At 45.1% G+C, this 12,428-nt stretch overlaps 2 non-coding genes across 2 annotated transcripts; both read left to right on the plus strand.

The window, feature by feature from the left end:
* Nucleotides 1–543: 543 nt before the first annotated feature.
* On the plus strand, nucleotides 544–616 carry TRNAV-AAC (transfer RNA valine (anticodon AAC)). The gene has a single exon. It is a non-coding gene; the product is annotated as a tRNA-Val (tRNA).
* A 4,730-nt stretch (nucleotides 617–5,346) lies between these two features.
* On the plus strand, nucleotides 5,347–5,510 carry LOC112062237 (U1 spliceosomal RNA). Its single transcript, XR_002890632.2, has one exon. It is a non-coding gene; the product is annotated as a U1 spliceosomal RNA (small nuclear RNA).
* The last annotated feature ends 6,918 nt before the right edge of the window (nucleotides 5,511–12,428 follow it).

Genomic DNA, 12,428 nt, shown 5'->3' on the forward strand with positions numbered 1-12,428 from the left:
GGGGGGAGGGGGGGAGGGGAGGGGGGAGGGGAGAGGGAGGGAGGGGAAGGAGGGGAGGGGAGGGCGACTCCTATGGGTTCTGGGTGGTTTCGAAGCACTGCTCATTTCCAAGAGCCGAGCGCACTGACCGCCGGCTCCGTGAAAAGGGCCACCAAGGCGCGGGTCTACAGCCCTGGAGTGACGGTGTCCACGCTGCTGTGAGGCGGGGTGGCCTGAGGCCTAGACGCACCTAACCCCCTGCTCCTGAGGCTTCAGGGAGCTGGGGAGTCAGCGGGGGGATCCCTGAACTCTGGCGCTAGGCTGAGGAACTGGAGACCCTGCGTTGGATGTGGGAGCCTGAATCTAGACTGTGGGAGTCCCAGGGACCTTGCTTCGCGGGAGGTGAGGAATCCTAAGCTAACACCTCTCAGGAGCTGCAGTGTACTTGCCTGAGAGATCGCAGGTGCTCCCAGGATCCTTTTCCTTTAAAATTTTTTGGTGGGCCAGTCGTGGCAAGACATAATTCATTTCTTGGATGTTTCTGTAGACCCCTAGATTTGCGTGGTTTCCGTAGTGTAGTGGTTATCACATTCGCCTAACACGCGAAAGGTCCCCGGTTCAAAACCGGGCGGAAACAAGTGAGGGTTTAACCCCTTTTTTTTCCCCCTGAAACTTACATTCATGGTTAAAAACCAGAAAGGGGGCGAGTGGGATGGGTTGTGGCAGAATGTGTAGCTGCGTTTTTCTCTCCCCAATCCCAGGAGGAGTTCCGTTACCACCTGAAGCCTACTCAGCACTAGGAACCAGCCCTCCTTTCTCTGCTCTGAGTCACTTTGGAGACCAGGCCACAGACGTTCCAAGGAGGGCACAGGAGAAGGCCAACTTCAGGTTATCTTTAAATCTGGAAATCCCTTCACTTTCTCATCTGGTGCCTAAATCTCCTCTACACGCTGACAAGTATCATGTCTCTGAAAACCAAGAAATGCATCCCTGTGAAGCAACCTTGGCTTTCCCTCACCCCAGCACACTTGTGAAACAATTTGATTTGCGTGACAGAAAAAAAGAGGACGAATTCAACTCTGCACCAGGGGCTCGAGCCAGACACGAAGATGAAGAATTTCAGGCTCCACGAATTGAGCAGGTCGGGGAGGAAAAGGAGCCGGTAATTTGCCTTTATCAGGAGAGCCCCCAGAGCCACGTCAGAGATCAGGAAGTAGACAGATCCACTCATCATCACGCGCTGAGAACCAAGTCTGCCCCTGACTCATAAGGAAAGTGAGGTTCAGAAAGAGAGCATGACTTTGGCTCTGCTGCACACAGCGCTAAAGCTAGAGCAGGATGGAACCCAGCCTGTTACCTTGTGGCCTGGCCTCAGAGCCCAAAGCGTCGCCCAGGCGGGGAGTGGTGAAGGGTGATGAGGTGCGTTCAGACCTGGGCTCTGGGAATCGCCTTTTTTCTGCTCTCTGCATCTCTAAAATCTAACTTTTACTGGGGTAGACTGCCTATCTCCACTTTACTTAGTTATTCTGGGGTTTTATCTTGTTTCTTCATTTGGAACATATTCCTCTGTCACCTCATTTTGCCTAATGTACTTTTAAAATTTCTATGTGTCTGGTAGGTTGGCTACATTTCCTGGCCTTGGAGAAGTGGCCATTTGTAGGGGACTTCCTGTGGGTACCAGCAGCCCACTACCCTCTCATCACCAGATCTGTATGCTCTAGGAGTGCCCTGTATGTGGGCTGCATGGGTCCTTCTGTTGTGCCTGGCTGACTGCAGTGCATGGTCTGGTAGGATTAGTTGGTCCCCTCTCTTTGGTTGTCAGGCCCTGCCTTGTTTGGAATCTGCAGCCGCTAGTTGGCACTGCTGGGTCAAGAGGCAACTGGCTGTGGAACCCCCGTGGTGGGGGGGCGGGGGCTAGTGCTGTCTTACTGGTGGGTGAAGCCAGGTGCTAGAGCTAGTGCTAGTGCTGGCCCACTGGTGGGCAGAACGGGGTCCTGGGGTTTGGCTGCAAGGCCCAGGAGTCCCAGAGCTGGTGTCAGACTGCTGGTGGGTGGGGCTGGTTCCCGACACAGCTGACTGTGGGGGTTCTGGGTGTCCCGATACTTGTGTTGGCATGCTAGTGGGCGGGGCCAGGGTCCAGCCAGTCCCAGGGCTGGTGAAAACATGGAACAGTTTAAAGAAAAGTAATAACCTTGGATTGTTATTATTTGGATGGTTATAAACCTTGGGTTTATAACATATGCAAAGTAAAATGCATGGCAACAAAAGCATAAAGACAGGCAGGGGAGAAATGTAAACTGGTATGACTTCACTTGAAGGCAGACTGTGGTAAGTTACAGATGTATGCTCTAAAGCCTAAAGCAATTGCTGAAATAACAAGAGTTATAGCTAGTAAGTCAACAAAGGCAAGAAAATGGAATCATATACAAAACTATGTATAATCTGTGATAGAACAATTGCTCTTCTGGCTTTCTACCCTATGGACATGTGTACAAGAATGATGACTGCAGCATTACATGTAATAATAAAAGCATAGAACCAAATTAATTTCAAAGTATAAGCAAAGGGGTAAATAAATACTATACAGACAATGGAAGAAACTTCATTGATTACAGGAATTCACAGGGTACTGATGAGTCTGTTCTTGAGGATTCCTCAATTCCAGTGACCTGTTTTCCTCCTGAGCTCCTCTCAGAGGATCGATGATGATCTGGGCTTAGTTAGATCCTCCTGTTGTGCACAAAATACAGGGTACAGGAACATAGTAGTGGAGGAGCCTGTCTCGGCCTTTGCGGGAAAGGGTGTGTAGAAAAAGGGAGGACCCCAAACTCTCTGCATTATAGATGCTTCCCTGAGTAGGTTTGAACCCCCAACCTTTTGGTTAATAGCTGAACGTGTTAACCGCTTGCACCACAGAGATACCTATAGGTCGCTTTCTCTCTCTCCTGCCTCACCTCATCCTCAGTGAGAGCAAGCACGCCTTCCACTCTATGCCGAGGCACCTGCCTTTAGCAGTGCAGTCGTACCTGCTCAAATCAGCCCGGGAAAACCGGAGAAACCCGTGGGAAAGCCGTGAGTCGGGCGATTCCGAAGGCAGAAGGGCAGCCGAGCGTCCCCGCCGCGCGTTGCTCTACACCCGCCGAGATGCCAGCGCCTCGGAGACGCCCGGGGCCACGAGCCCCCAGGCCTGAGCCGAGTGGGGCCCAAGGGAAGCTGAATGCCGGGTGGGCTCCGTGACGGCTCCCCGTTTGCTCCGCCTTCACCCGACCACCTGCCCCGCAGCTTTAGTAGGTGTGCTTGGTATGGCTGCGTCGGGAAAAAGATCAGGTCAAAAGAGGAAACGTGAAAAGGAGCGAAAGCAAGCAGAGGCATGGATGAGACAAGGACACCTCCCAGGAAGCCTGTGAGGAGGCTCGGGCCAGATCCTGAGAGATAAAAATTGCTTTTATTAAGTAGCAGAATGGGGAGGGAGAATCGGAGAAGAGCATGAAAGCACGAACATCTGTAGGTGTCCAAGAATAAAACAGCAAAAGCAGTGTGGATATATTTACCTTCAAAAAATTACGGGAAGTGCAGTGACTTCCAGCCGGCCTGTAGCGCATCATGACCGTATGATGGTTAATACTATGTGGTGGCCGCAGTAATCTCGGCTCAAATCCGAGCTATAGCAGGGTGGTGTCTGTGACTGGTCTCTCGGTTTGCTTTTTTTTTTTTTTAACATCTTTATTGGAGTATAATTGCTTTACAATGGTGTGTTAGTTTCTGCTCGGTTTGCGTTTAATGCCGGCACCAGCTACGCCCCTTAAGAAGCGGTCAGAGAGCAGAGTATACCGCCGGCCACACAGCGCGATGCGGTCAGAAGAGGAGTAAATCCCACGGTGCACAAACCTGCGGGTGGCCTTGTCTCACTACTGAACAGAAAATGTCTCTAAGGGTGAAATACAGCCTCTCAAGGAGCCTTGTCTCTACGTTCCGCTAATTAAATAGTGCCGTCATTACCGTTTTTCTGGTAAAGATAATTCAAGTATCAGTGTTCGGTTTTTTTCTAAACGAAAACGAGGTTTTAATGAGTTTACAATAAAATGCAAACTAGTTGTCATCATCTACACCAGCTTGTCTCCATCCATCATGCACTAATTTTTATGGGAACAATAAATCATTGAGCTACAGTTCACATAGAGTTAAAAGCACAAATCTTTAAAGCACAGTTTTTTGAATTTTAGCAAATGTAACTATTACCCAGATCAAGTTATAGAATATTGCCATCATCCCAGAAATGTCCCCTGAGCCTCTTTCCAGGCAATTCCTACCTTCTCTCTCTTAGCTGATTACTATTTTGAGGTCTGTTGCCGAAATTACTATTGCCTGCTATTGAAATTCAAATGAATGAATGTATTTTTTTGTATCTGGCTTTTTAAATACAACATTATGTTCATTAAACATAACTATATTATCGTGTATATCACTTCTTAATTTTGGTATTATTGAAGTAATTTTGTTGTTATTTGATGAATATTCTTGGTGTTTTGATGAATATTCTATACCAGTCTTTGTGTATACTTGTGCATTCATAGAAGTATTGCGACTGCTGGGTCATGGAGTAGGAACAAGATTAACTTTATTAGAAACTGACAAATAGTACTCTAGAATGGTTTCAAACCAGTAACTATGGTTGGAATTTCTCTGCATTCTTGTCAGCATTTGGTGTAGTAATTCTTTTAAATATAGCCATGCTGGAGGGTGTGTAATGATACCTCCGTATAGTATTAATGTGCATTTCCCTAATGAATAAAAATGTCAATAATATTTTCTTATAACTTTTGGTCATTAAGATATCTTCCTTTGTGATCCAGGACGACCTTGGCTTAGCCTTCCCAGGAAAAGGAAACAGGGTCGGGTGGTCAGTCGCTGTGCAGGTGGATCCTACCAAGGCGTCTCTCTGAGACAAGAGACCCAGACTCGGGGTGTTTGGAGCGGCGACATGTGCAGATCAATGACTGGCACGGCATCAGCGCCCCCTTCCGGCCTCCCAGGCCTTTGCCATCTCCACGCACTCCTCAGTTAAGCAAGGGCAGAGAACTGTCAGCTGAGACAGCGCAATGGCTGTGGGTTGGTCTGTTTGGAGCCGCTGCTGAAAGGTGGTCGGTGTTGTGAGCTGTGCAGTGAGTTCTCTTGTGTGTGTGTGTGTTTGTGTGTGTGTGTTGGGGGGAGATTGGGGAGGAGATGTGGGAGGGGAGGTCTTCGCTTGAATTCCTTTGAGGAAAGCGGTTTAGAAATACAGGGTGGGGCGGGTGGAAGGGAGGGTGGCGACCCTGAGTGAACCTTGGAGGGCTGGGAGGCTGCACTGTGCCTGCGGGGTATGTGCCCCTAGTTACCTGGCAGGAAAGATGCCATGATCACGATGTTGGCTTTCCCAGCGCGACGCTTGTCCATTGCACTCAGGAAGTGCTGACTTTAGAGATTTCCCCAAATGTGGGAAACTTGACCTCGGAATTTGTGCTAGTAGGGGTATGTATTTGCGCTCTCCGCTATCTCTCTGTGTGTATGGCAGGGGAGTTCTCTTCCGTGGTGCCTCACTGCACTCCGCTGGCTCAGGCCCAGGGCGAGAGGCGCCCCACACCAAGGGCTCCAACACACAACTTCCTGGCTTTCCTATTCCGGGACCAAAGTGTATGGATGGGCCCTGCTACTTGCTTCAGGCCTTCTGTCTGCAGGCTTGCCGGCAGGCATCAGCAAGAGAAAGGCCACATGGCGGGGGTGGTGGGAAAGCGTGGGAGAAGTCACCCAAAGGCCTCGAGCTCCACAGTCCCTTTGGGGCCAGATCGGCACTCCTTCCAGGAACATGGAGGCCGGAGGCCTGCCTTCGCAAGGAGGCTCCAGGGGCCAGAGCGCTGTATCCCTGCCCCGGGTTAGCCAACTCTTTTGGTCTCTCACCCGGCTTTCCCTTCTCCTTCTTCCCGTTCCACCCCAGCTGCGTTCTTGGGGACGGTAAGCTGTACCCTATCACCCCCTAACCCACGCGTAATGACCCAGTCCCTTCTCCAGTGCTTATGAAGAGAGCTGAATCAACGTTTTCTAACAACGGGAGGAGAGAGGACCTGCGGCGACAGGAGGCAACCCGTTCCTATGCTGGTTCTTTTGGCTCAGCCCATTGAGGGGCCCGGCTCAGGAGCCTGGAATCGTCCCTCCTGCTTGAGGGACCTGGGTCGCACGCAGCCCACGGAACCGGCCAAGTTGGCGTCTCTTCCACTGCCTCTCAGGGAACAGCAGGAAATCCTGCGGGGTCCACTCTTACCCAGAAGAGACACCGGGGAAATGATCCAGCAGAAGCCCGGACCCTGCTCGATGGACCACTTCGGAGCGACGCTTCTGTCGGCCGGTCCTTGAGAGGAGAAATCATTTAGGACGAGGCGTTCTTCAGTGTCTTGTCTCAGACAAGAGTGAAGGAGGGTGATTCTTCCAAGAAGCTGGCAGTCCTGATACCTGTGGTCGCAGAGAGGCTTGTGGAACAAGACCGCCCTCTCTCCACCAGGGTTAACCAGCTGTTTCGGCCTCCACCTCTTCCTCCTCTTCCCCTCCTTCCCCTGTCGTTTTCTATCTTGGTGTTCCTTGAGTGCTTATCTTCCTTTTGTGCCTTGGAACCTCTCACCCTCTACCATGGATTATACATTTTCCTGGGTTGTTCTGAGCTTCAAATAAGGAAATCTGTGTAAGAGTGCCACAAATGCTCAAAAAGTTTGATCTCATTATTTTATCAGTAACATCATCTGAATCATCAGGATTGTCTAACTCCCTTTTTAACAATTGCATTTTCATTGTCTGAATATATTAATGCACATTTAAACACCACATAATTTTTGAATAATAAATTGCTTCTGATATTTTAGTATCAAAAATAATGCTGTAGGGCTTCCCTGTGGCGCAGTGGTTAAGAATCCGCCTGCCAATTCAGGGGACACGGGTTTGAGCCCTGGTCCGTGAAGATCCCACGTGCCGCGGAGCAACTAAGCCCGTGTGCCACAGCTACTGAGCCTGCGCTGTAGAGCCTGTGAGCCACAACTGCTGAAGCCCGCGCGCCTAGAGCCCGCGCTCAGCAAAGAAGACCCAACGCAGCCAAAAATAAAGAAATAAAATAAGTAAATTCATATAAAAAAATAATGCTGTAGAAAGTTCTTACTTATAAATCCTTGGCAATTCTGTAGGATAGACACTGTCCTTTTTTCCACCCTGTTGCCAACCTGTCAAAAATTTTACAACAATCAAACACTTGGGGCCAATTGCCTTAGCTTGTTACCGTCTCAGTTCAAGGACTCTAGGTAATCGGCACAATACCCTGGATTAGCTTAAATGGAGAATTTTTTCTCACTCTCTTTTTTGTCTCCTTTCTTCAGTTCTTAGGTAACAACATCCTAATAAAATGGTTGGCAACAACAACACAAGTATATCACTGTATCTTGGGGAATGTTAGTGCTTTCGTTGTTCATATGCTTGTCTACCCAATTTGTGCTTGGAGCCAAGGAAGAAGAGATCTACCATGGGCCCCACTCTTGCACTCTTCTGGCTGTGCCTTCTTCCATTAGGCAAGGATCATGTGGAGTCAAGAGGACATTCCCACATGGTGCCCATGCCCTCCCTCCCCCATAGGGCTGTCAAATGTGTAACGAATCCCAGAGTGCCTTGCCCAAGTGTCTTTTAGCTCATGTATAGAGACTGTGGATCTTTCTTCCTCGCATTGTCAAACTGAGGGCAAAATGTACTTTTGTTTGTACTCAAACCTAGGGCTTGTGGGCAATGTGACATCGAGACCACTTTTTAGGGAGAGCTAGTGGATGTAGCATGGATGTGTTGGAGGTGCAGAACACAATCTGGTTCCAGCAGGCCAGTAGGCAAACGGTAATGGATGTTCTCACCATGCTTCCTTTTTCTGGTGTGTCACTCCAAAAAGTATAGGAATTCTAAAATCCTATACATTCAGGTGATTATAAACGTATAGTTTTCAAAGTAAGAGAATACAATCTATTTCAGTTTCAACTGAGAGATATTTTTTTAAAGCTTGATCAGTAACTTTAAAAAAGATAGACCCAAGGTAGATGCCAAGTTTGCCACTAACATTTGCAGGTGCCAGTGCAAAAAATAAAAACAGAGGCATCAAAGCTGCTTACACTCTGAGGTTGGAGTGCCAAGATAGCTTATTTCATATTCTGTTCCAGGGGGCCTTGAGTACAAGAAACATGGAAGTCAAGTTTTAGTCCCAGACTAACTTGAGAAGTCATATAGGAGGTCCTCACTACATTAAGCTGGAACCCCAAAGTCTTAAGCCCTCAGGGGTAAGGGTCATCGGATCTAGTCCTGTCCCTTCAAGTCCCAGGGCTCTTTGGACGAGGCAGCCTTGGTGCCACAAACAGTATAAAGAATAAGAAAGTTTTAAAAGTTCATGAGAAATCGTGGCCACAGACTTGACCTCTAGCAGATTTAGCCTTGAGTACCCACAGCCTGGGTAGTCTGAGAAACCATAAGACAGCAACTTGGTGTGTTGTTTCCCAGCTGGTAACAAACCCCAAGAGCCTATTAGAGGAGAACATATTCAGAGGAAATATATTCATTCTAGGGCTGTAGAGGTGTCTACAAATAACATTTCAAGAGAATCAACTAGTATCTAGAATTCAGTTATAAAATATAAGAACAAAATCTCATTTATTTGGAATTTTAGAAACACTTCTACCATTCCTTGTATCAAAGCAGATGTGAAAATTAGAAAATATTCTGATATTTATTCTGAAAATTGGAAAATATCAAACAAAACTGAAAATACTACGTATATGCAGAAGGTGCAGCTAAGCCAGTCTTTAGAGGACAATACACAGATTTAAATGTAAATTATGAAATTTAAGGCTGATTTCTGAAGAGCTAAATCCCCATCTCATAAAGTTACAAAAAGAAAAACAACAACAACAAAAGCAGATAGGAGCAGAAATTATATATAAAACCAGGAATTTTCAAATTATAAATAAATATACAGAAGAAAAAGTATAAATGGTTGGCTCTTTTTTTTTTTGTGGTATGCGGGCCTCCCTCTGTTGTGGCCTCTCCCGTTGCGGAGCACAGGCTCCGGACGCACAGGCCCAGCGGCCATGGCTCACGGGCCCAGCCGCTCCGCGGAACGTGGGATCTTCCCAGACCGGGGTGCGAACCCGGTTCCCCTGCAGGCGGACGCGCAACCACTGCGCCACCAGGGAAGCCCGGTTGACTCTTTGAAAAGGCTACTAAAACTGATAAAACTGTCAAGAGAGAAGAAGGAAGTCATTGCTGCTGAACCTGTAGACATATGGGAACAATAAATGAATCTGATAAACACATATATGCCAACAAATTAAAAATTTCAGAGGAACTGAACATATTCCAATAATGATTCTGGGGAAAAATGAGCTAGTCCTACAGGCAGTAAATTTTTTTAAATCAGAATTTAAAAATCTTCCTACAAAGAGAGCTCCAGAACCAAAAAAGTTCATTAGAAGAAATGATTCCCGAGCAAATAAATTCCAAAAGTATTAAAAGATGGCATATTTTCTCCAACTTATTTTATGAGTTTAGATTGGAACCAAAAACGGCAATGTAAAAAACAGAAATTATAGTTCTGTCTTATTGCTGAATATAGCTGAGCTGTAATTTAAAAAATAATCAAGCAATGTATTAAAAAAAGTATATATTGTGACAAAATTGGTCTTATCCTGGAAAACAGTTGATTCTTGTTAGAAAATAAATTAATCTAATTTACAACATTAACAGTGTAAGGGAGGAAAATAATAATCGCTAAAATACAGAACAGGTGTTTGAAAAAATTCACCATCGATTTACCATTTTTTAAAACTTAAGCATAATAGTATAGAAGAGAACAGACCTAATCTGCTAACGGGTAGTTTCAAAAACAAAAGAAACACACAAAAAACCTTCAGCGAACATTATAGCTGATGATAAAATACTGGCTTTCCCCCCCTCCCCCAACACTTACCAATCAGGAACCATCAGGAATCAGACAAATAGGCCTCACTCTGACCACATGTTTTCACCACTGCGATGGAGATCTTAGCCAGTGAGGAAAGGCAGGAAAAAGAAAGAAACGGTATAAGATGTGAAGATGACCAAAAAACAAATAACCCAATCAAAATATGGGCAGAAGACCTAAATAGACATTACTCCAAAGAAAACATACAGGTGGCCAAGAGGCACATGAAAAATGCTCAACATCGCTAATTATTAGAGAAATGCAAATCAAAACTACAATGAGATATAACCTCACACCAGCCAGAATGACCGTCATCAAAAAATCTACAAACAATAAATGCTTATATATACATATAAAAAAGAATCTACAAACAATAAATGCTGGAGAGGGTGTGGAGAAAAGGGAACCCTCTTGCACTGTTGGTGGGAATGTAAATTGATACAACCACTATGGAGAACAGTATGGAGGTTCCTTAAAAAACTAAAAATAGAGCTACCATATCATCTAGCAATCCCACTCCTGGGCATATATCTGGAGAAAAACATGGTTCAAAAGATACATGCACCCCAATGTTCATTGCAGCATTATTTACAATTGCCAAAATATGGAAGCAACCTAAGTGTCCATCAACAGATGAATGGATAAAGATGTGGTACATATGTACAATGGAATATTACTCAGCTATTAAAAAGAATGAAATAATGCCATTTGCAGCAACATGGATGGACCTGGAGATCATCATACTAAATGAAGTAAGTCAGACAGGAAGACAAATATCATATGATATCGCTTATATGCAGAATATTTAAAAAAAGATACAAATGAACTTATTTACAAAACAGACTCATAGACTTAGAGAATGAACTTATGGTTACCACGGGGAAAGGATGTGGCGGGGGAGGAATAGATTGGGAGTTTGGGATCGACATGTATACACTTGAAAAAAAAAGTAAAGATGAAAAATGAATACTATAATTATTTACATATATGAAAGATAAATTACTAGAATTAGTAAGAGAATTAAGTTTATCTGGTATATATAAAATTTAAAAATTTTATTAGGTATAAAGGTATTAAAAACGTTATAAATATTCAACAATTGTAGCATACAGTTCAATCACATGCACTGGGGAGGGGACGGGGGAATGAAATATGACCCCTACCTCTACCGTAACCAAAATCATTCCAGTGTGGATTAAGTACCTAAAATGAAATGAAACTTAAAATGATTTTAGTTGGTATTATGTAGCAAGGTATTTCCATGATCTCAAAGGTAAGCAAGGATTTAAAAAATAAGACAAAAAGACTAATTCTTAATGAAGAGACTGATCAATTTGAATACATCAAGCATCTCTGTTCATCAAAACACAGAATAAAGAGTAAAAAGACAGGTCACAACTTGGGCGAATGTATCTGCAGTCAGCATAATCAACTGGTACTGAAGATATTTAATGAATTCTTACAAAACAAGAAGAAACAGACAGACCTATAGGGAAATCAACAAGGTCTTGGGCGGGGGTGGGGTGGGGGGGTGGGGGGGAACCCCTTATACACGAAAATCCAAGTAGCTAACAAACATGTATTGGTGCTCAAATTCATTACCAATAAGGGACATTAAAAGAGAAACCCAAATGAGATAACATTCAGATTGGTGAAGAGAAGAAGGAGGAGAAGGAGGAAAAGGAGAGTGGTAGGGGTGGGAGAGGTGGAGGCAGAGGAGGAGGTGAATGAGGCAGAAGAGGAGAAGGGGGAGGAGGAGGGGCAGGGGAGGAGGAGGCGAAGAAGAGGAAGAAGAAGAGGAAGAAGGAGAAGAAGAAAATAGGAGTGGGGATGAGGTAGAGGTTATTACCTGTTAAAGTGTGGGAGGAATTGAGGAATTGCCATCGTTTTATACTAAAAATGTGGAAAGACAATCTCAGAATATGGAAACTCTTGAAAATGAATAAATCATGTTTTTCTTTAAAACAGAAATGGGGGGTAACTCCCAAAATGTCACTGATCTTTGATTTTAAACTACTGTTAGGTAGGGGAATCCTCCACAGATTTGCGGGAAAAGTAATCACTCCTAGTCTCTCTTAAGGCAGCCACACCCCTAGTACCCTCAAGTCGGAATCCTTTAGAAGGAACCTCCAAGAGCTATAAAATAAAACCGGATAAACTTATCCCAGATTCTGTAGCTCATTTTCCCTTAAAAAATATATATAAATTAAAAAATATATATAAAATATAAAAATATTAAAATATAAAATATAAATATATATATATATATATATAAAATTTCAGGCTAACAACTGTTGACACACATTGCCAGGTGCACGGGATCCTTCCTGCAACACCGACGGGCCCCTGGGACACGCAGAGGCCGAGGTGGCTGACGATGTTAAATTTAGCACAGTGTCCAGTGCACAGACTCGAGAGGCCTCTCCCCACCTCTGTGCAAGGCCTC

The sequence above is a fragment of the Physeter macrocephalus genome, chromosome 4 (assembly GCF_002837175.3).
Source record: "Physeter macrocephalus isolate SW-GA chromosome 4, ASM283717v5, whole genome shotgun sequence".
Lineage (NCBI taxonomy): Eukaryota > Metazoa > Chordata > Mammalia > Artiodactyla > Physeteridae > Physeter > Physeter macrocephalus.